Source organism: Dreissena polymorpha, chromosome 8, assembly GCF_020536995.1.
Source record: "Dreissena polymorpha isolate Duluth1 chromosome 8, UMN_Dpol_1.0, whole genome shotgun sequence".
NCBI classification, from domain to species: domain Eukaryota; kingdom Metazoa; phylum Mollusca; class Bivalvia; order Myida; family Dreissenidae; genus Dreissena; species Dreissena polymorpha.
In genome coordinates this window covers 65125622-65147882 of record NC_068362.1, presented here as the reverse complement: position 1 = coordinate 65147882, position 22261 = coordinate 65125622, and the positions used below count along the sequence as shown (strand labels likewise).

Sequence of the window (22261 nt, the reverse complement as noted above, 5' to 3'; positions counted from 1 at the left end):
TGATTATTTGTAGGGGACAATGAGTACATCATTGAAAAAAGAGTTAAAATGTTTTTGGAAAGTAGAGTTATTTGATGATAAAGTTGCCATCACCCGCGGAGTCCCAACGGGGTTTTGGTTCCCCCGTTAGGAATTGCACTTCACATATGGGAGTTTTTTCCAGATGGGAGAATTTTACCTATATTTCACAAAAAATGTAATTAAAATATTATGCTTTGTTTTCTGTTTCAGTGTTTACAAATACACATGCTGAAGTCATAATTGTAAGAAATAAGTACTTAAATAAGAAAATAAAGTGTTTGTAGATTTTATTCCTCCGTGGGATTTTGGCGGGGCTCCCGTCAAACCCCATTTAAATAAAAATACTGTTGGATTTTTATGGGGGCCCCCCCGTGAACGCCCCATTTGCAAGAAACTCCACGGGATTTTAACGGGGGATCCACGGGGTATCTCCGATTTAAAAAGAACCCCCATGGGTGTTTGACAGGAGCTTCCATATAACTTAAATACAAATAAAACACCTATTGGAGTAATCAATATGTATGTTAAATTCAAAATACAGTAAGCATCAATGTAATCAATAAAATACAATATCAATTTTTCACATTTTCCAGCTTCATAAATTCAATATTTTGCTTTCTAGAGCTACTGTGTTTTAGTTATTTAGTTTGTCTATTATATTTTTTAAATAATTGATTTGCAATAAAATCTTCTATATATACTAAACTATATACATGTATACAATATTGACTCATGTCATTGCTTTCAAACCAAAAAATTAACAAACAATTGTCTATATTTATTAACAGTGTTGTTTAACAATATGTTTAGCTAATGCTATTTGTTAGCCATATGCTCTCTTTAATAAACAAGTTTATGTTAAAATCTGTTTATCTAGTCAAATCATTGGTTTGCAATATATTGAATATTTTAAGGCCACGAACATATGTGACAACCAGATTGATTTTTACAAGATCGTTGCGCCATCCTCATGCGAGTACCAGTACTTGCTGATCTGACAAATGTTTGTCCAAGATTCATGTTAAAATTTATCATGTCTGTGGACAAACATCTTGTCACAGCTCATAAATATCCACAAATAACACAGGCAATTACAGGAAACAGTTTGGATTGAGGTGACAGGTCCTTCTAAAATGCGTATATGAATCATATTCACGAATATGAACGAAACGAGCGAATATGAAAGAATATTGGCAATATTGATGCTTTTTCTGCGATATTTTTATCAACAAATTACAGTTTAATGTAAAATATACATATTATGTTTAACCTGTTTACATAAAAAGAGCAATTTACTAGACATTATCATGTTTCCAACTCTGAAGTCATGTTCCACTCTGGATCAGCAGACGATTTATTTCATAAATCAATCTCTGGGTTAATAGTCGCCATCTTTCGAACTACTTTCAAAAATACAACAACAATAACAGTAGAAGACAATTTTTATTGCGAAAAGTTTAAAAATTGAGTACATGTGTCACGGTTGTTGAGTGGAATAGTGTTATTTTCAACTGTGTACGAAGCATGTGAACTGGTAGTGGAATAACCGAATTGTTGGTGGAAATGGAATTTAGAAATATCTAATAATTCATCATTTTTCATGTCACGATCGTGTAGAATTATCATCAGCATCATTTCTGTGGAACATTGCAATATTCAAAATACAAGTGTTTCATAGCTATGGTGCTTTTGACATAGTTCACTAACCATCGAGACTGAAATGATTCATGCACACAGGTAAAGTAAATAATTGAATTTGTGCAGAATGTTTATTTTTTACAAATTATTTTTTAATTTAACCAATTTATTTTAGATAGATTGCACTGAAACTCAAAGTCTAAAGCTTAGTAAGACGCCAAAGCCAGTTTTCTGAGAAGAAACAATACTTGTTCAGAGTATAGCAGGCTAATGCGGCCTCTGGTTTATTTATTTGGCCTCGGCCTTTAACCTGGATCGCTTTGATTTCAGGTGTTTAGCCCTCATATCAACAAGGCTTTCTCGACCCTATATGTACTTATTCATATTGCTTAAAGATTTTGAGAACCCTCGCTCAGTGCCAGTGGGGATAAAACAGGGACCTTCTTATAGCTAGATGAATGCATCAAATATGCCAGCAACACTTTATAATCAATAACTTTATAATCGATGATTCTGTTCTTTTAACTACATTACTAATTTACCAAAACAATATGAAACACATTTTTATGCTCCCAAAGGAGGGCATATAGTGATCGCACTGTCCGTCTGTCTATCCGTCACACTTTGCATTTAGGTTTCGAAAAAACGCTCATAACTTCTATGTCGCTTCAGATGTAACATTCATATTTGGTATGCATGTGTATATGGACAAGGCCTTCCCATACACACACAAATTTTGAGACCTTTGACCTTGAACTTAGGGTCGGCGTTTAGGTTTGGAAAAATGCTCATAACTAATATCAAAGCGTTTATCGGGGGCGTATGTCATCCTACGGAGACAGCTCTTGTTTTTGCTACTGTCCTCTGCACAAACCATGATATATCTGCATATATGCATCCAACCAAATCAGTAAAACTATTTGTCACTTAATTACAGTAAACTTATTGCATGTTAACTTTTCAACTATATATATATAATATATATATTATATATAACAGATCTTGAAAAAAACACACATCAAACTTCAAATTGTTTTAGTAAATTATAGGCTTTAATTGGTATTGTGACATTGACAACACTCATGCATGCGACTATACAATTATACAACTATGGAACACATTATTTATGAGAAATTCCAATACATCAACACATCGTCTCAGATTTAAGGCAGATAATCTAGTACTTTTTTGCTGCCATTTTTACTATTACACATTTTTTCATTTTATGTTATGATGCATTTATCTTGTTTCTAAATTAACCAAGCAATCATGTTAAACTTTTGAAGAAAGATGTTGTCTGATAAATATTGATAATTTGAAAATATAATCACTACAACGTGAACAAAATTCAGTTGAATACTGTGACCAACGAAGATTTGCCAAAGAGCAATTCAGATCATAATTTAATTAAATAAGTAATATGAAAGTCTGCCTATTGGATCCCAGTTATGACTTATTTGTCAAATCTGCACATTAATTTTCCCTTAGCCATGTAGAATTGGGGACTAAATACCATCAAGTCATGTAAAAAGGAGCAGGGTATAGCACGCTGCTATTGATCTCTTGAGCTTTCACATGAATTTTACGGGCAATTTTCATACAACAAATGATATTATATAGTGTAATGATAAAGCATTGTGAGCACAAATTATATCTCTTACTAGTGGTGCAAAAATCTATTAAGTGTCACATTTCAAAAGAAAATTTATATAAAAAGGTATTATTAATTGTTAAAACGTTATAAAAGGTTATTTCAATTCACTAAAGCATTTAATTACAAGAACAAGTGCATTTTATGTCCATTACAATACATGTAACAGTATTGGCATTGTATTTATCTGCATTTGATGTGCATTTAATACACTTAAAAATGCAGACAAGACACACTTCTAACAGAAACAAATGTATTTTTTCTGCATTTTTCCAGCATTAATACTCTTCAAGTGTATTTTTTATCATCCCAAATACACTTTACCAGGAAAAAGGTATGTTAAAATGCATTTTTAGTTTGTTTTAAGTATATTTTCAAATGCATTAAGACACTCTTTTCTTTTGCAAAAAATGTTGAACAAAAACTTGAAAATATTTAATATACTAAAGTGTCGTAATAATTAAAGTTTTGTATGAGCATCAAAAACAGTGTCAAATTCATACCAGTGCCTATTTAGTAGCAGTAGGCCTTATATGGTCTACTTGTGGTAGAAATAATGCATTTTGTATAATACAACATACATAAATTAAAAAATATAGCTGCCCATACAGTTCATTACAATGTTCAATTAACTACACTATGCAAAGTTGAAATATGACATCAAGCTTGGAATAATCTTTTCAATAATGAATAATATGCTGTTTTAATTTATAAGTGAAATAGACACTTGCATATAAAAACTGATTTTACATCAAAACTAAATGTTTAATTTGATTTTTAGCTCCACTGGCCAAAGGTCATGTGTCCATCGTGCATCCATGCATAAACTTTTCCTTTAAACATCTTCTCCTAAACTACTGGTCCAATTTCTTAGGAATGTTCCTGGGGTGAACCTCTTTCAAATTTGTTCAAATTATGCCCCTGGGGTCAATTTTGACTCTGCCCTGGGGGTCACAAAATTGAAAATTTGCTTAAATAAGGCCTATTTTGTGAAAACTTTCAAAATCTCCCGTCCATAACCATTGGGCCTAGGGCTATCAAATTTGGTATGTAGAGACATCTAATAGTCCTCTACCAAATTTGTTCAAATTATACCCCTGGGGTCAAATTTGACCCTGCCCCGGGGGTCACAAAATTGAACATATGCTTATATAGGGTATATTTTGTGAAATCTTTACAAATCTTCTCGTCCATAACCATTGGGCCTAGGGCTACCAAATTTGGTATGTAGTGGCATCTTATAATCCTCTACCAAGTTTGTTCAAATTATGCCCCTGGGGTCAAGTTTGACCCTGCCCCGAGGGTCACAAAATTGAACATATGCTTATATAAGGCCTATTTTGTGAAAACTTCAAAAAAATTCTTGTCCATAACAATCCGGCCTAGGGCTATCAAATTTGGTATATAGTGACATCTAAAAGTCCTCTACTAAATTTGTTCAAAATTAATCCCTAGGGTCAAATTTTACCCTGCCCCGGGGGTCACAAAATTGAACATATGCTTATATAATGCCTATTTTGTGATAACTTTAAAAAAATCTTGTCCATAACCATAAGGCCTAGGGCTACACAATTTGGTATGTAGTGACATTGTATAGTCCTCTACTTAGTTTGTTCAAATTATGCCCCAGGGGTCAAATTTGACCCTGCCCCGGGGGCCACAAAATCAATTATATGCTTATATAGTGCCTATTTTGTGAAAATTTTAAAACTCTTCTTGTCCTTAACCATAAGGCATAGGGCTACCAAATTTGGTATGTAGTGACATGTTATAGTTCTCTACCAAGTTTGTTCAAATTATGCCCCTTGGGTCAAATTTGACCCTGCCCGGGGTCACAAAACTGAACATACGCTTATATGGGGCCTATTTTGTGAAAACTTTAAAAATCTTGTTGTCCATAACCATTGGGCCTAGGGCTACCAAATTTGGAATGTAGTGACATCTAATAAACCTCTACCAAATTTGTTCAAATAATGCCTCTGGGGTCAACTTTGACCCTGCCCCAGGAGGTCACAAAACTGAATAAACGCTTATAAAGCGCCTAATTTGTGAAATCTTTAAAAATCTTCTTGTCGAAAACCATTCGGACTATGGCTACCAAATTTGGTATGCAATAACATCGTATAGTCCTCTACCAAGTTTGTTCAAATTATGCCCTTTGGGTCAAATTTGATCCTGACCCGTGGGTCACAAAATTGAACATTATATACGCTTATATCTTGCTTATTTTGTGAAAACTTTAAAAATATTCTTGTCCTTAACTCTAGGACCTAGGGCTACCACATTTTGTATGAAGTGAGGTATAGTAGTCCTCTACAAAGTTTGCTCAAATTATGCCCCTGGGGTTAAATTTGACCCAGCCCAGAAGGTCACAAAAGTGTACATGTGCTTAAATAGGGCCTATATTTAAGTATTTGCACATGCAGAGAAATTTGTTTCAGCCTTTTTTTCAGCAGTGGAGCGATACAGGGCCATCATGGCCCTCTTGTTTAAATACTCAAAAAATGAAACCGTGTTCATGCTTGCAAAATCAAAGCATACACATGTATATAATGTGTATATATATATTAGTTAAACTTAAATTGATTGACCATCGATAAAAAGATATAATAATATATATATATATATACTTGTAAAACTAAAAATTAAATATGTATGTTTCTATTACATCATTTAGGACTTATATTTTCAGACAAAGTAGAGTGAAGCTTAAAACAGTATCCAATCGTAACAGTCAATTTTGGGAAAATCAACCTTATAATTATTTTCTGTGATGGTCAATGTCATAATTGGTATAAAATGTATATTGAACTGGAAGTTTTCTTTATTTTAAATGATAACATTTGCTTGGTCAGCCATAATTGTCACAATCAAGTGGTCTTTTTACACTGCAGTTTTCTCACTGACTATGGGTTTGTTCTGAGAATGAGCCACACAAAGTATCTTTGGGGAGATGAGTTGTCAATTTTATGTCTATCAGTCTTTCATAATCCAGTATACCTGTAAAAAGTGAATTTGTAACTAATAATCACACAATATACACAATTAAAATTGTATGCATTTAGATTTATTTAGTACTGCACATTAAAGGGATCTTTTCACGCTTTGGTAAATTGACAAAATTGAAAAAAGTTGTTTCAGATCCGTAAGTTTTCGTTTTAGTTATGATATTTGTGAGGAAACAGTAATACTGAACATTAACCATGCTCTAATATAGCCATTATATGCATCTTTTGACGATTTTAAAACCTAAAAATTATAAAGCGTTGCAACGCGAAACGATTGAATAATTTGGAGAGTTCTGTTTTTGTCGTTAAATTTTGTGAAACTACGAAGATTGCTTATATAAGGTATAAAATACGTCACGAATGTGTACTCGGCGGAATAGCTCAGTAGGCTAAAGCGTTTTTACTTCAGGACTCTGGCAGGACTCCAGGGGTCACTGGTTCGAAACCTGCTCCGGGCAATGTTCTTTTCCCTTTTTTAATTTTTTTCTTGATTTTTTACTGGAGCTTTTATGATCCAATGTTTACATTTATCAATATATAGCATTTAATGAATAAGTTAAAAAAATGCCAAAATCTGTGAAAAGGCCCCTTTAATCATTTTCCAAAAATATGTAGCAACATTATTTTATATAATGCTGCAATACTAAAGTAATTTACTAATTAAAGGTCGCTGATGTGTAATGGATGTGGTGTCCACCTAATGATCTGGAGGTCACTGGTTTGATCCCCAGTGTGGAAGCATTCTTAAGAAATCTCCAAGAGACACCCAAGTACTGGTTCTAGGCCCAGGAAACGAACTCAAGAGCATTTCACATACATGTATGTAGTTAGTACTTTAAATTTAATCGAACTTAAAATTGGATAAAAATTAAAAACTGAAACCCTTATTAATACATTTTATTTTGAATCGAGCAAATGTGGAAATTCATTAAAAATAATGAGAAAAATTTAAAAATTCTACTTTAAAGTAATCATGATAATTTAGATTATTTTCAGAATATTTAATGATGATAATGATACAATCATATATAACCTAAATGATAAAAATAAACATGTAATGTTAATTTATGAAAAAAACGTTTTAATTTTACCAATATCATGGTAATTACAACTAGATACAGGCAATTAGATCAGAAACGTGCATTAATTATATTAATGATCAACCCAGACATTTGTAGTGATTTATGGTCACTATTTTGATTAACGTTCTATACATGACCTGTCATAAAAGGTATTTTTTAGCCAGTACTACAATAGGCAATGATAGTCTGTATTGCATACATATTCCACCGTCTATTATCGGTTCGCTTCCTCAAACTGAACAAATATTTAATGTTTACATCGCGAAACGTAATGCATCTAGTTTCACTTTCGGTTTGGTTGGTTTTGTAAACACCGTAATTTCATCTTAAAAATTGGATGATAAGGTGATTAAATAATAATGGAAAAGTAAACCACTTGGATAATAGGTCAAAATGCAACATAAATGAACGTTAATAGTGCTATTAATATCAAAGTTTCGGTAAAAAGTTTGGCGCTAGTTCAACGCGCATCGTATACAGCCTCATAACAATAGACTGACAACCTTTTGGGTAGTAAAGTAGTAATACAAGGCAATATGGCGACCGTTAGCCACGAGGCCTATCTTACGGAGGAATCCGAGATAGCCGATGTATCACCTATCTTACGGAGGAATCCGAGATAGCCGATGTATCACGATTGGTCATGTTCGCGAATATGAATATGGTTTTAGGTTACACGCGACGAACAATATAAACGATGACTCCACAATACAAATGTCACGAAAAAACACCTTATTGTTCACTCGATCTTAACAGAATTAATAAATAAGGAAGATTTATATTCATTGAAGGATTGATATGATATACAATATATAGACAACGGGTTGAACATGCCAAACAGGAATAATGTCACAAATTCAACAAACGTGCGAATTACAAAGAAATTATCGTGCAAAATTTATAAACCTATAATACAATTGCAGCTAAATATCATCTTCATACGTTGGCCATAAATTAAACATTGGCCGCATTTCAGCCGTTTAAGAATAACAAACTGACACATCGACAGTTTTCGCTAGGTAAGACAAAACCCCCGCACTCCGATCTAACCATAACCTTACGTACTAACAAACAATACTATCACAGTTTACAGCTTAACATTGATAAAAAAGAGTTAAATAAACAACTTATTACTAAAAACTAATTCCAATAGTATCAGAATGAGTAATTATTTTGAAGTTATTTGCATCGATTCCGTGAAACTAATAATCGGTCGCCAAGTCGAAGCGACGTTGTTGTTTTGACCAATTTTCTAACGAGTAACATCATTGGTTGATACCTTGCTCCCAACGCTGTAGTTGTTTATTCAGGAAGCTGTAACAATAAAACGGTAAAAGTAACGAACTACAACAAAAAGTAATGAATAAATAAATAAGGAAGATTTATATTCATGGAAGGATTTCCATATCAAAAAAGTTAGAAAACCATTTAAAAACAGCCGATATCTGTTCATATTCGCCCCTTTCGTGAATATATGCACTTTAGTCGTACCGGGATATATCAGTGAAAGGGGGGGGGGGGGATTACATATCTTTAGGGTAGGGGTTACCTATGGTCTTTAAAAATCAATTAGGTTTTTTAAGATGTATTTTTTGTGTAAGGTTTTAGAAAATATGTCTCAACATTTTGGAAAAAACATTGAAACAAGCGACAGCTCCCTTAAGCAAGGAATCTTCAAAAAAGGAGGCTTACTTTTGGAGGAAGTCAATATTATGCAGAACAGGACTTTAAAGGTAAATTGTGAAAAATCTAAACGTATGGGAAACTTTTAGGTAAATAAACACAGCACAGGGATGAAATTAATGAGTAATGTAGTCAAAACTAGGATTGCATTTTGTTAGAATGTACTTTGCATGCCATGAATTGGGCCAAATTTTCTCAATTTTTCATTAAAAATTAGGTGGGGGGTGTCAGACAATCCTCTGGACAATTCACCCCAGAATTTGGTTTCCTTTGACAATTCACCCCAAAGACAATTTAACCCCAAGACAATTCACACCCATATTTTTATGAGATTTTATTGTCATTTGCTTTTGTCATATTTTAAAAGAAGTTTTGAACAGATGTTTTGGGGTTATAATTTTGACTCTTAGCACAATTTTGATGTGTAGATAATAAATGTTGTATGTAAATGAAAGATGACATTGTGTATTTGTCCAATGCAATCCAACCAATGTATTTTTCTATAAACTGTGTTACAACATATAAAATTCAAATAAATTAAATATTTTGTATTTATAACATGTGTTGATTTGTTTTAAATAATATTATTATGTTACTATTTATTATATAAGAACTTTGTCAAATATTGAAGTTGATTAATTAGTTTCATTTGATTCATAGAATTTTACATTATGACAATTTCTTATTTATTCATGTTAGATAGGATAATTAATTTAATAAAATACAATGTTTTTTATTGATAAGGAAATCTTAATTAAAGAAAGGAAATTTAATCTGGTAAGAAGCGTGCCATTAATGGGTATTTCAATCAAGCAATCACACCCCTGACAAGGCTTTATCAACAGATTAATCAAAGTGGCAAAACAGATAAACATTTAGACTTCAGTAACACACATTTACAAATTATAATGTTGGGCTGGGCAATTCTTATACCTGGTAATAACTGTATTAAACAATGCCATTTTTGTTCAATTGATATTTTGATTATTATTTTTATTTAACTGCCTATAAACATAAGTGATTCATTAAAAATAGGCAGTGGCTAGTCGTACGGCCCCGTACGGGTAGACAAGAGGTTACCCGTACGGCCCGTACGGGTAGACAAGAGGCTACCCCTACGGCTCTGTTCGTATAGCCTTTCCTATGGAGATTGTCTAGCTAGCCGTACGGCATTAAAGTAAAGAATTTTCATTCAGTGCTTTTAATCAGTAAATAGTTTGTTTAGGCTCATAAACGTTGAAAAAATCTTTTACTGCTTCCTTTCATGTAATACGGTTGCTTATTTGATTCATTAATTAGTTGACGTTACTAAGTAAGGTGTGAAAAACGGTTTTAATGAGTTGCAGCATCAATATTGTGAAATTCGACAACGGCAGACGTCAAAGGTTATAGTTCTCAGAAATTGAGTACACAAATAATTTAATTCGGTTTATAATTTGATTATTTAATTAGCTGACATTCCTTTGTTAGGCTTGAAAAATGTTTTTTAAATAAGTTACGGCATCTATATTTTATCTAAATCTTTAAATTTATTTGTCATTTATATCATTTGAAAATGAATAAAATAAACACATCAACAACATGTTTTGTTAAAATAATAGAATGTTTTCATATTCATTAAAATATACTGCTTTGATATTTTTAAAAATTTTCCCCAACAGTTAAAGACACTGCCATTTTCAGGTAACTGATATATTGCTTGCATGAAACCATCTATCAATTGTCTCAAAGATAATTAAATTATTTGTGTAACTCTGAGAACTACCTTTGAATTTCATAATATTGATGCCGTTACAAATACTTTATACATTCTGTACTTTATAAGCCGTACGGCTAGCTAGACAATCGCCATAGGAAAGGCTATATGAACAGAGCCGTACGGGTAGCCTCTTTTCTACCCGTAGCTAGACAATCTCCATAGGAAAGGCTATATGAACAGAGCCATACGGGTAGCCTCTTGTCTACCCGTACGGGGCCGTACGACTAGCCACTGCCTGAAAAATATAATTATTTTTATTCTTATTATCCATTAAGTTGTTGGATTTTCTCTCATTGAAGGATTAGCGATAAAAGTTCTGTTTTGTAATGTTGTGTATTGCAACATATTTAAGTCAGCAAACATCAGTATTCATTTCAAATCCAGTTATTTACACCATTTTATGTTATAATTTTTAAAATTCTACTTATACACGAGTACTTCATGATTTATTTAATCCACTATAATACCGCTAGTATGGTCCTACAAAATTGTTTTGAAATGTCATGTATTTTTTACAAAAATAAATTGTGCTCAATTCAAGTCCACTTCAATCATACTGTATGTTACCTAGTTCCAATTACTACAGCCTTATCTCTAAGCAACCCCAATCAGTAATAGCTATATCTACCACAAGATGATCAGTACCCTCATCAGCTGTGGATGCCTTACAGATAATCTGTTTATTGTTACCTTTATTGGTGTGAAAAAGGTTGTTTTTATGTGTTGTTACTTTGTTGACTGATTATGTAACAAATATTGTATTATTATATTTCCCATATAAAAATAAATATAGTAATCAGAGCTCCAGATAAGCTCCAGATAAGGTTTTGTGAAATTCTTAACGTTACTACCAGATTTTCAAAAATAATTCTTTACTCTGAAATTTTAATCTTAACATTACTACTAAGTTTGGGAAAATAATTCTTAACTTTTCTAAATGACCTAAAAAAAAATAAATAATGGTTATTTTCATGCAAAAAATCAAAATAAACATACAAGCAACTTAATTAAAACGAGTTCAACAGTGTCTATTCAGTATTATACAATTTTATTTTTCAAATACCTTCATATGCCCAAACTGTGCTTAGATTGCATGCCTTCGATGAATTTTTACATATTTCACAATTAAAACGGGTCTCCACTTCAATCTTTTCAACGATTGGCCACGGGAATTGTCCCTTCCTCTCGTGCAATGTTTTTTTGTTTAAGTTTGGACCCGTTGTGTCGCGTTTTTTTTAGCTTTTCCGACTGTTTCGGCAACTGAACATACAACATCGTATAAGATCTTTTAGTTTAAACCTATTTATTTTTGCTCGATTGCATAGAAAGTAATTCCTACTTATTTGAAATGCTCTGGAGTCCGTTTCCTGGGCCTAGAACTAGTACTTGGTGTCTATATGGGAGATCGAAAGAACGCTCCCACAGCGGGGATCGAACCCGTGACCTCCCGGTCGCTAGGCGGACACCATATCCATTACACCACAGCGACCTTAAAGATCTTAAGATCTTTTTTATAATGTCTTTCTTACCATTCAACTTCGGCTCACTTTGCGTAAAATATGTTAAAAGCGTGTTTTTGCACTCTTTGCAGTTTTTTAGGACGCTCTCTGGGCGCCGCCATTGTTTTTTGACAGATAGACTGTACACACCGCTTTTATTGGAAAAAATGCGCTTTGTTAAACAAACCCGATAACCATTTTATATAAGCACCAAAAAGATCTTTAATACGCGAAAAGAACTCAATAAAAATTGATACAAACCGATGTAAACATAATATTCGTAACTTGATTTTGTAATTCTTAATGGTACGACAAGATTTTAAAATAAATATGTAACGGACTTGAAAATAATTCTTAATTACAAAAATACGACCCTTATCTGGAGCTCTGGTAATATTATGAAAATTTTGCTATCTTGCATAACTTATAAAAAACATTGGTTAATTTCTCAATAGTGTATCCAATACCATTATTATTTATTTATACTTTTTTTACAAATATAAACTGTTTAAATGAATAAAAACTATCTTAAATAAAACAAAAACACATAATCAATTATTTAAATACAGAAAAACAATATTAAGATATTGCTAATGATAGAACAAACATCAATAGATAAAAAGCACATTTATGTTTCAATTGCAAGTATTTTTATGGAAAAAAAAGAAAGGAATTCTGAGAACATCTTAATCAATATGCTTTCATATGAACTTCATAAAAATTAAATAGAATACAAATAACTATCCTTAGAAAACAGATATTCGTTATTACTAAATCCTAAACAAACAGAAAAGGAAAACAAACAAAAAATATCTGGGGATGAATTGTCTAGGGAGCATGGGTGAATTGTCTAGGGGTGAATTATCTCCTCCGGGTGCATTGTCTTGGGGTGAATTGTCCTACTTCTGGGGGAAGATCAAGGGCCATAGTTTCAAAAGTGAAGAAGCCAGCCTTGTCTTTGGTTGTATTTTCAATGCATGTTGCCTATGTAATGACACACAAATAGGCTTTCTTGTGTCACTTTCTGTTTGGATGAAATGGATTTGACTGTTTGAAGCCTTTCGGAACTCAAAATTTGGGCAAAAATATATCCCCTGCCCCCTTACTGAATGTTATCCACTTTAATAATCAATTATTAATGTTGTACTTTATGTATTTACTACAAAAAACATTTTGTTGGTAAAATGTTTTTAAAAAAGTCCATTAATTGAACAATTATGAAATTATTCACATACTTAAGTGCAATTCAGTGTTCTTACAGTACTGTAGATCTAGTCTGTGTGGTTAATCAAGTGTACTGTAGATAATTTTTTTATTTATTGAACATCAATTTATCACACAAGGAGGTTCACGTCTGCTGCATCTTTTAGGCTCGAAAGCCACAGGTTGTGAACAATTGTGTGCGTGTATTTTATTTCTTAGTTCCTTCCTCACCTGAATAATTTATTTTCCACTACCAGTGAAACCGGAGGGGACTTATGGTTTGCGCTCTGTTTGTCAGTCTGTCTGTCAGTATGTCAGACTGTCAGTCTGTCCGTCACACTTTTCTTGATCCTGCGATATCTTTAAAAGTTCTTCATATTTTTTCATTAAACTTAAAACATGGATAGATGGCAATATGTAGATTATGCACATCATTTCATTTTGTTCCTATGTCAATAATTCTGGTTGCTAGGGCAACAAATAAAAAGAATAAAAAATGCTGACAATGGTGGGGTTTCACCGGTAGGAGACCATATTGCTTGACAATCTCTTGTTATTAAATGACAGTGTATGATGAATATGCATTATCATGCTTAGTACAATGTGTTGAACTGGAGCTCCTGCAGTTAAGACTCAAAAGGTGGGAATAATTTTCAATATTAAGACCTTAATTCGATGCATTTATCTCTGACTCACAAAAAAACATATTTTAAATTAAAGTTGACATGGTCATGTGCAATGTGGGTCAACCAGAGAACCTAATTTAAGCCCCACCTATATTGTATTGTCACCACCAAAACAATTTACATGGACCCTGGTCCCAGAATGGGAATCAAATACTGGTTGCTGGTGTGACTGCACCAAATTGGCCTTTATAATCAGGCGATCAATTATAATTATTATCAATATTTATTACTTTAAGTAGCCTGTCCCACACCTACCCCCTTCGCCACTTCGTTGCCCAATAGATGTTTAATGTTAAATAGATGACTCTATTTCCTGGGGAAGGTATTTTGAGAAATCCATTTGTAAATTGAGTTTTGTTTGTTAAGTCCTATATATAATCTTTATTTAATTTTGTTCTTATTGTAACAGCTGCCTTAAAAATTATGTGAATGTTCAATGTCATTGTAGTTGAGACACTTAAATCATGTTATTTCCATTATGACCTTCTGGCCATAAGTAAGAACTCGGTTACATGTTCCTTGTTTGGCCCTTTTCTCATTTTGTCTTATATATTTTATGTCATTTATTGAATAATGATAAAATAAGATCACATTTACTATTTATGATATATTTTCCTTTAAAAAGGTCATTTTTGTTGCCATAGTTTCAATGAGTCATGCAATGTTTTTTGGTATTTTTTATGCCCCCGAAGGTGTCCGTTACACTTAAAACAAACATGCTCATTACTTCTATGCCGCTTTAAATGTTACCTTCATTTTTGGTATGCATGTGTATATGGACAAGGCCTTTCCATACGCACATAAATTTTGACCACTTTGACTCTGATCTTGAACTTAGGGTCCGCGTTTGGTTTCGAAATCTGCATTTAGGGTTCGACAAATGCTCATAACTTCTATGTCACTTCAGAAGTAACCTTCATTCATATTTGTTATGCACGTGTATATGGACAAGGCCTTTCCATACGCACATAAATTTTGACCACTTTGACCTTGAACTTAGGGTCCGCGTTTTGGTTTCGAAATCTGCATTAAGGATTCGACAAATGCTCATAACTTCTATGTCACTTCAGAAGTAACCTTCATTCATATTTGTTATGCATGTGTATATGGACAAGGCCTTTCCATACGCACAAACATTTTGACCTCATTCCTCTTATCCTTGAACTTTAGAGTCCGCATTTAGGTTTCAAAAATTTAGGTTTCGAAGTATAAGCTTCACATTTAGTATGCATGTGTATATGGAAAAGACTTTTCCAGACACACACAAATCTTGAAATATGGGATATTACATAACCAAATTCAGATTGATGGTGTGTACATTACAATTTCAGCAAGAAAATATTTTGCAGATACCAAACAGACAATTTTATGTGTTAAGTTTCTTTTTGATACATTAATGCAGTTGTTTTTTTACTAACAATATAATATCACCACAGTGACTATTAAATGCCCATCATCTCTGAGCTGTTAGTTTGTTAGTTTTCATTTTTATTTAATGTCATTTCTTAATATTAAAAATCCAAATAGTGCCTTGTGCCCTCTTAAATACATTACAGTCTTATCTGATTTTGTCACCTTATACCCCTAGAGAGCACAGTCACCCACTGTTTATTCGCTTACAATCAGTACCACAGTAACTGATAAGCTGAAAGACACACTCTGCACAAATATCTTATTATCTTCAGGTCATACTATATTGAGATTTGAGTGTTTTTTTTTAATTTTAAATGAATACAAAATAAGTTTTCTTTTTATTATTGTGGAAAACAAGTATTATAATTATTGTTTTATACAATATGTTGGCATGGTAAATCTATCAGTTGTATTTGATTTAATTATTGAGAATGATGGGCTAATGAATCTGCAGATTAATTTCACAAAGACAATATTATATGTTTTAGATACATAGTTTTATTTGTTTGTAATACTACCGGCAATCTTTATAGTATTTTTTTCTACAAATCCTTACGTTTTGTTTATACAAGCATTATATTTTGTTGGGAGTTTACTAAGGAGTTATAATGGTAGGGTCAAAAAGGCATTGGAAAAGTACCAACAAAGTATTTGTGCAAATGGTTGTCACTGGGCCAATTGTTGTACTGCTCATTTGACACTTTACAGTAAAACTTGTTGTTCCATGTCATAAGTTGACAGTCATTTAGTCCAGCCCCAAAAAGGGACCTTTTACACAATTCAATATTCAGACTAATAATTTAAGATTCAATGTGACAGACTTACAATTGATATAAGGCTTTCTAAATGCTCACACCTCACATCAAAGATGATAAACAGTCTCTGGAGAAACCACAATGAGATTTCAATCAGGCAACATTCATTTTAATTTGTTCCCAGTATTTCATAAGCACTTTTTATTTTGATCATTATTTGTTTAATCATCATCCATAAATAAACATTAAAAATGTATTTACAATTTCTTTTGAACATTCTCTCCAAATCCTTTGTAACACTATTTTCAATTTTCTATCAGAAATTGTGTTTTTGTTTTGTCTTTTTTAATTCACCCTATGATGTGATGAAGATACAATAAAAGTATGTCAAGGGAAACACTGATTTTCTCATTAATTATTTCAAGATAAAAGAGTTGCACATTTCATGCAAATTAAATATGTTTCAAAATTGCACATGCTTGATAATCTGGTTTCTTTGTGTCTCATACCACTGAAGCACAAGTTGCTATTTACTGTAGTGCAAATGTCCAATTTTAAATCTAACTTTCATTTGTACCAGTCCTTAAGTATTAAGTACAAATAACATTTCATAATTATTTGACTAGTTGATAACACTTTTTACCTGAGAAATGGGGTTATATTTTCAATAGGTTGCCAGTTGCAGACATGGGGTATTAATAATTGTAAATATGTTATCATCATGCTTATTAATTTATTACTTTTTATGCCCCCCCTTCGAAGAAAAGGGGGTATATTGCTTTGCACATGTCGGTCTGTCGGTCGGTCCGTCCACCAGGTGGATTCCGGATGATAACTCAAGAACGCTTGGGCCTAGGATCATGAAATGTCATAGGTACATTGATCATGACTTGCAGATGACCCCTATTGATTTTGAGGTCACTAGGTCAAAGGTCAAGGTCACAGTGACCCGAAATAGTAAAATGGTTTCCGGATGATAACTCAAGAACGCTTAGGCCTAGGGTCATGAAACTTGATAGGTAGATTGATCATGACTCGCAGTTGACCCCTATTAATTTTCAGGTCACTAGGTCAAAGATCAAGGTCACGGTGACCCGCAATAGTAAAATGGTTTCCGGATGATAACTCAAGAACGCTTATGCCTAGGATCATGAAACTTCGTAGGTAGATCGATAATGGCTGGCAGATGACCCCTATTGATTTTCAGGTCACTAGGTCAAAGGTCAAGGTCACGGTGACCCGAAATAGTAAAATGGTTTCCGGATGATAACTCAAGAACGCTTAGGCCTAGGATCATGAAACTTCATAGGTACATTGATCATGACTCGCAGATGACCCCTATTGATTTTCAGGTCACTAGGTCAGAGGTCAAGGTCACGGTGACCCGAAATAGTAAAATGGTTTCCGGATGATAACTCAAGAACGCTTATGCCTAGGATCATGAAACTTGATAGGTAGATTGATCATGACACGCAGTTCACCCCTATTGATTTTCAGGTCACTTTATCAAAGGTCAAGGTCACGGTGACCTGAAATAGTAAAATGTATTCCGGATGATAACTCAAGAACGCTAATGGCTAGGATCATGAAACTTCATAGGTACATTGATCATGACTTGCATATGACCCTTATTGATTTTGAGGTGACTAGGTCAAAGGTCAATGTCATGGTGACCTGAAATAGTAAAATGGTTTCCTGATGATAACTCAAGAACGCTTATGCCTAGGATCATGAAACTTCATAGGTACATTGATCATGACTCGCAGATGACCCTTATTGATTTTCAGGTCACTAGGTCAAAGGTCAAGGTCACGGTGACCTGACATAGTTAAATGGTTTCCGGATGATAACTCAAGAACGCTAATGGCTAGGATCATGAAACTTGATAGGTAGATTGATCATGACTTGCAGATGACCCCTATTGATTTTCAGTTCACTAGGTCAAAGGTCAAGGTCACAGTGACCCGAAATAGTAAAATGGTTTCCGGATGATAACTCAAGAACGCTTAGGCCTAGGATCATGAAACTTGATAAGTAGATTGGTCATGACTCGCAGATGACCCCTATTGATTTTCAGGTCATTAGGTCAAAGGTCAAGGTCACAGTGACCGGAACATAATTGTCCATTGATCATGACTGGCAGATGACCCTATTGATTTTGAGGTCACTAGGTCAAAGGTCAAGGTCACAGTGACAAAAAACATATTCACTCAATGGCTGTCACTACAACGGAGAGCTCATATGGGGGCATGCATGTTTTACAAACAGCCCTTGTTTCATTAATCATGGATTGATCATTAATTATAGCTTTTGTATTACTTAAATAATAATTTTATAGATTACTGCTTCAAGAGGTCATGACTCATTATTATTTTATGATTACTTTATGATTACTTTTGACTAAAAAGCAGATTTAATTTTAATTCATGAAGACACATGGCACATTAACAACATCAGATACTTGCCAACTTCTGAATCATGTAGTTTAATTACTCAAGTGATGTAGATCTCTTATAGCTCTCGGCCGTAGGGGTATTTCAAGGGATTAAGTATGAACAATAGTTCTTATTTGGAACTTGCTTTCAACTGTTTTTTTCTGCTAATTTACATGAGGAACAAATGAAATTGACCTAGATCCATTGAGTTGCGTATTGTTCTTCTCCCCTACCGGTAAAACTGGAGGGGACTTGTGGTTAGGGCTCAGGCAGTCAGTCAGTCAGTCAGTCACACTTTTTGGGATCCTGCAAAAACTTTTTTAACTTTTTTAAGTTCTTCATATTTTTCATGAAACTTGAAATATGGATAGATGGCAATATTGAGATTATGCACATCATTTCATTTTGTTCCTATGTCAAGAATTATGGTTGCTATGGCAAAAAATAGACTAGAAATGTTGCTGAAAATAGTGGATTTTGCGATAACTTTAAAAGTTCTACATACCGGGGTAATTTTTAATGTAACTTTATACATGGATAGATGGCTATACGGAGATTATGCAAAGTCATTTCAATTTTTTCCAATGTCAATAATTCTGATTGCTATAACAACAAATGCAAACCATCCCGGACGGTTTATAAACAGTTTAGAATAGTTTTGGACCAGTTCGTACACCATAGACACTAGGGTCATAACAAAAAAAGTTGATTGTACCTTACGATTAGTGGAGTTCCAAATACATCAATTGCATTGATGATCTGCATTTATGCAAAATTAGGTGTTGGAGCTAGGTGTGGGAACAGTTAAGAAAAAGTCAAATAATTGATTTCATGAGAATTTTAGTGAACCATGTTAACCCATGTATAAAAGTTACTTTGTGAAAAAGCAATTCATGCAACTTCTGCACAAGCGGAGAGACTCTGGAATTTTCTATCCATCCATAGAAGTCGAATGCATGACCGCACTTTTAAAAATGTCCATGGACATCAAATGCAATGATAATGCAGTATGCTACATCTTTTTTTTTTTGGGGGGGGGGGGGGGGGAAATTAATAGGATAAGAATAGGATATCATTTTTTAGATAAACAGTGGTTGATAAAGGGTCTCAAAGACCAAATATTATTAAATGCATGAATTAAACCATTAATAATCAATTTGGTCACTTTGGTTGAGATTACCAATTAATTATTGATCAATGAAAAAAACAACATTAATCATGTTTGAAAAATAATTTTTAATCATTAATTTAATTGATTTCTTTTTCGAGTAATTGACCACATGTCTGCCCAGTTGCAACTGAGAGTAACATTGTTTTGTGACATTAACATTTTGCTTTAATTCATTCTTTAGAGCTATCACACTGCAGTTTACAAATAAACTGATAAGAAAAAGATAAGCTATTGGGGGACATCACCTACCCCAGTACACAGATTATCTTCAGAGCCAATTAAATATGCAGGTTTGGTTTTGTGCTATAATAAGCACACGCTTAACAGTTGTATGTTTCAATTGTACTTTTTCGGCGGAGCTGTCAGAGCCAGCTTTTCACCTTACCTGACCTTTGTTAGTGTCAAATAAAATTCAAATACAATTTTTCGCGGCTAGACACAAAAAGACACCTCATCTATTCCATTGGCTGATTTGAGCGATATAATTATGGTATGTCAATAAAAGATTCTTATTGTGTTATCAACATGATTAATATTATTTTAGATGCATTTAACAAGAATTATTCCACCATATTGACTAATGTATTAAGCATGAGCGCGATGATTCTCGATACTGTAAATAATCGAATCAAATAGAAATGCCCGACAAACCACTAAAACAGGTTTGTTCCAAGAACATGTGGATAAATATTTAAAATATGTACGGATACTTCGCGTGAGGCTGGTTGACTTATATGTTTTAATTTCACTTCCATTCTTATTTTGGTTTTCTGTTTTGTATTATAGATTAATGACCAGTAATAATGTAATACTGTTAAATAAGCCGCAAAAAAAATCCGCTTAATATCCTGTGCTGCGTGTGATGTAGCTAAGAACTGCAACAAATAAGACATTCGCTATCTTTGATCTGATTCATTGAACTCTTTACCTTTCACCAACTCCAACCACAATTAATGCTGTATATCTTTTTAAAAGATATTTCTTGTTTAATGTCATAAGAAAATGAGAAGACAATATTTGTTAATTGTGTTGAAGATCATTTGCCTAACATATTTTTTTTCTGCAACATTGAAGCGACTATGGCAAAGTTTATCTATTTTAATAGCAAATATTTTTAATTATATACATGCGCTTTGATAGAACAAACTTCAATAAACCTCATTTGATAAAAGACAAACAAGACATTTGATAAAAACATATTATAACAAGCAATGTGTTTGTGAAACACTATGTCCTCATATATTTGACCTTTGACCTTGAAGGATGACCTTGACCTTTCCCTACTCAAAATGTGCTCAATGAGATACACATGCATTCCTAATATAAAGTTGCTATCTTCAATATTGCAAAAGTGTACACAAAATGAGCAATTTTGACCCATATATTTGGCCTTTGACCTTAAAGGATGACCTTGACCTTTACCTTTCACCACTCAAAATGTGCAGCTCCATGAGGAACACATGCATGCCAAATATGCAGTTACTATCTTCAATATTGCAAAAGTTATGGCAAATGTTAAAGTTTCCCAAACATACCAACCAAACAACCAACAAACCAACAGACAGGGCAAAAACAATATGTCCCCCACTATAGTGATGGGAGACATAAAAATGTTAGAAAAAAGCAAGAAGTAAGTATACAAAGGTGAAACTGTAGCTGCCCCAGCAGCACAGCATTCCAATGTCTAGGGTTAATAAGAGAAAATGACCCGAGACAGTCGCTTTACCAGCTATATTGCTTGTTAGGCATCAGATGACTGAAGTACAGTGATATTGAACATTTAAACTAGTGATGTCAAAATGTAAACCAAAAAACATTTAAGTATACTTGAAACAAGAATAGGACCATTACAACTAACAATCAATTGAATAAATGTATGTTATTTCAAAGTGCATTATCAAATTATGCAAGTTATAACTTAACCAATTTTTCAGATATTGCCATTCAGCCATTTTGATTTTCTGCAAAAAAATGCACATTTTGAGTGACCAAAGCTTAAAAAAAGGTTGCATTGCATCATGTGATAACTTATATTTTTCAAAGTGCTGATTGTACTGAAGTCCAATTTTCATAGTGATATTATTTTGCATAAGAAAACTATACTACAATTAAGTATACCCATCTTGTAAGTGCATGTTTTAAGCTTATTTTGTTTTTCATCAAAGTCCTAATTGTTATAGCGACTAAAAATGAAAACATATCACATGGATGATATTATAAATAGTATTATTATATGTGCTGATTGAGAATTATGGTT

General features: G+C 33.2%; 1 long non-coding RNA gene across 1 annotated transcript in view; it reads left to right on the top strand.

Annotated features, from left to right (window-relative positions):
• Nucleotides 1-22261, top strand: part of LOC127842807 (uncharacterized) — a 48392-nt gene that overhangs the window by 1106 nt on the left and 25025 nt on the right. The window lies entirely within an intron of this gene.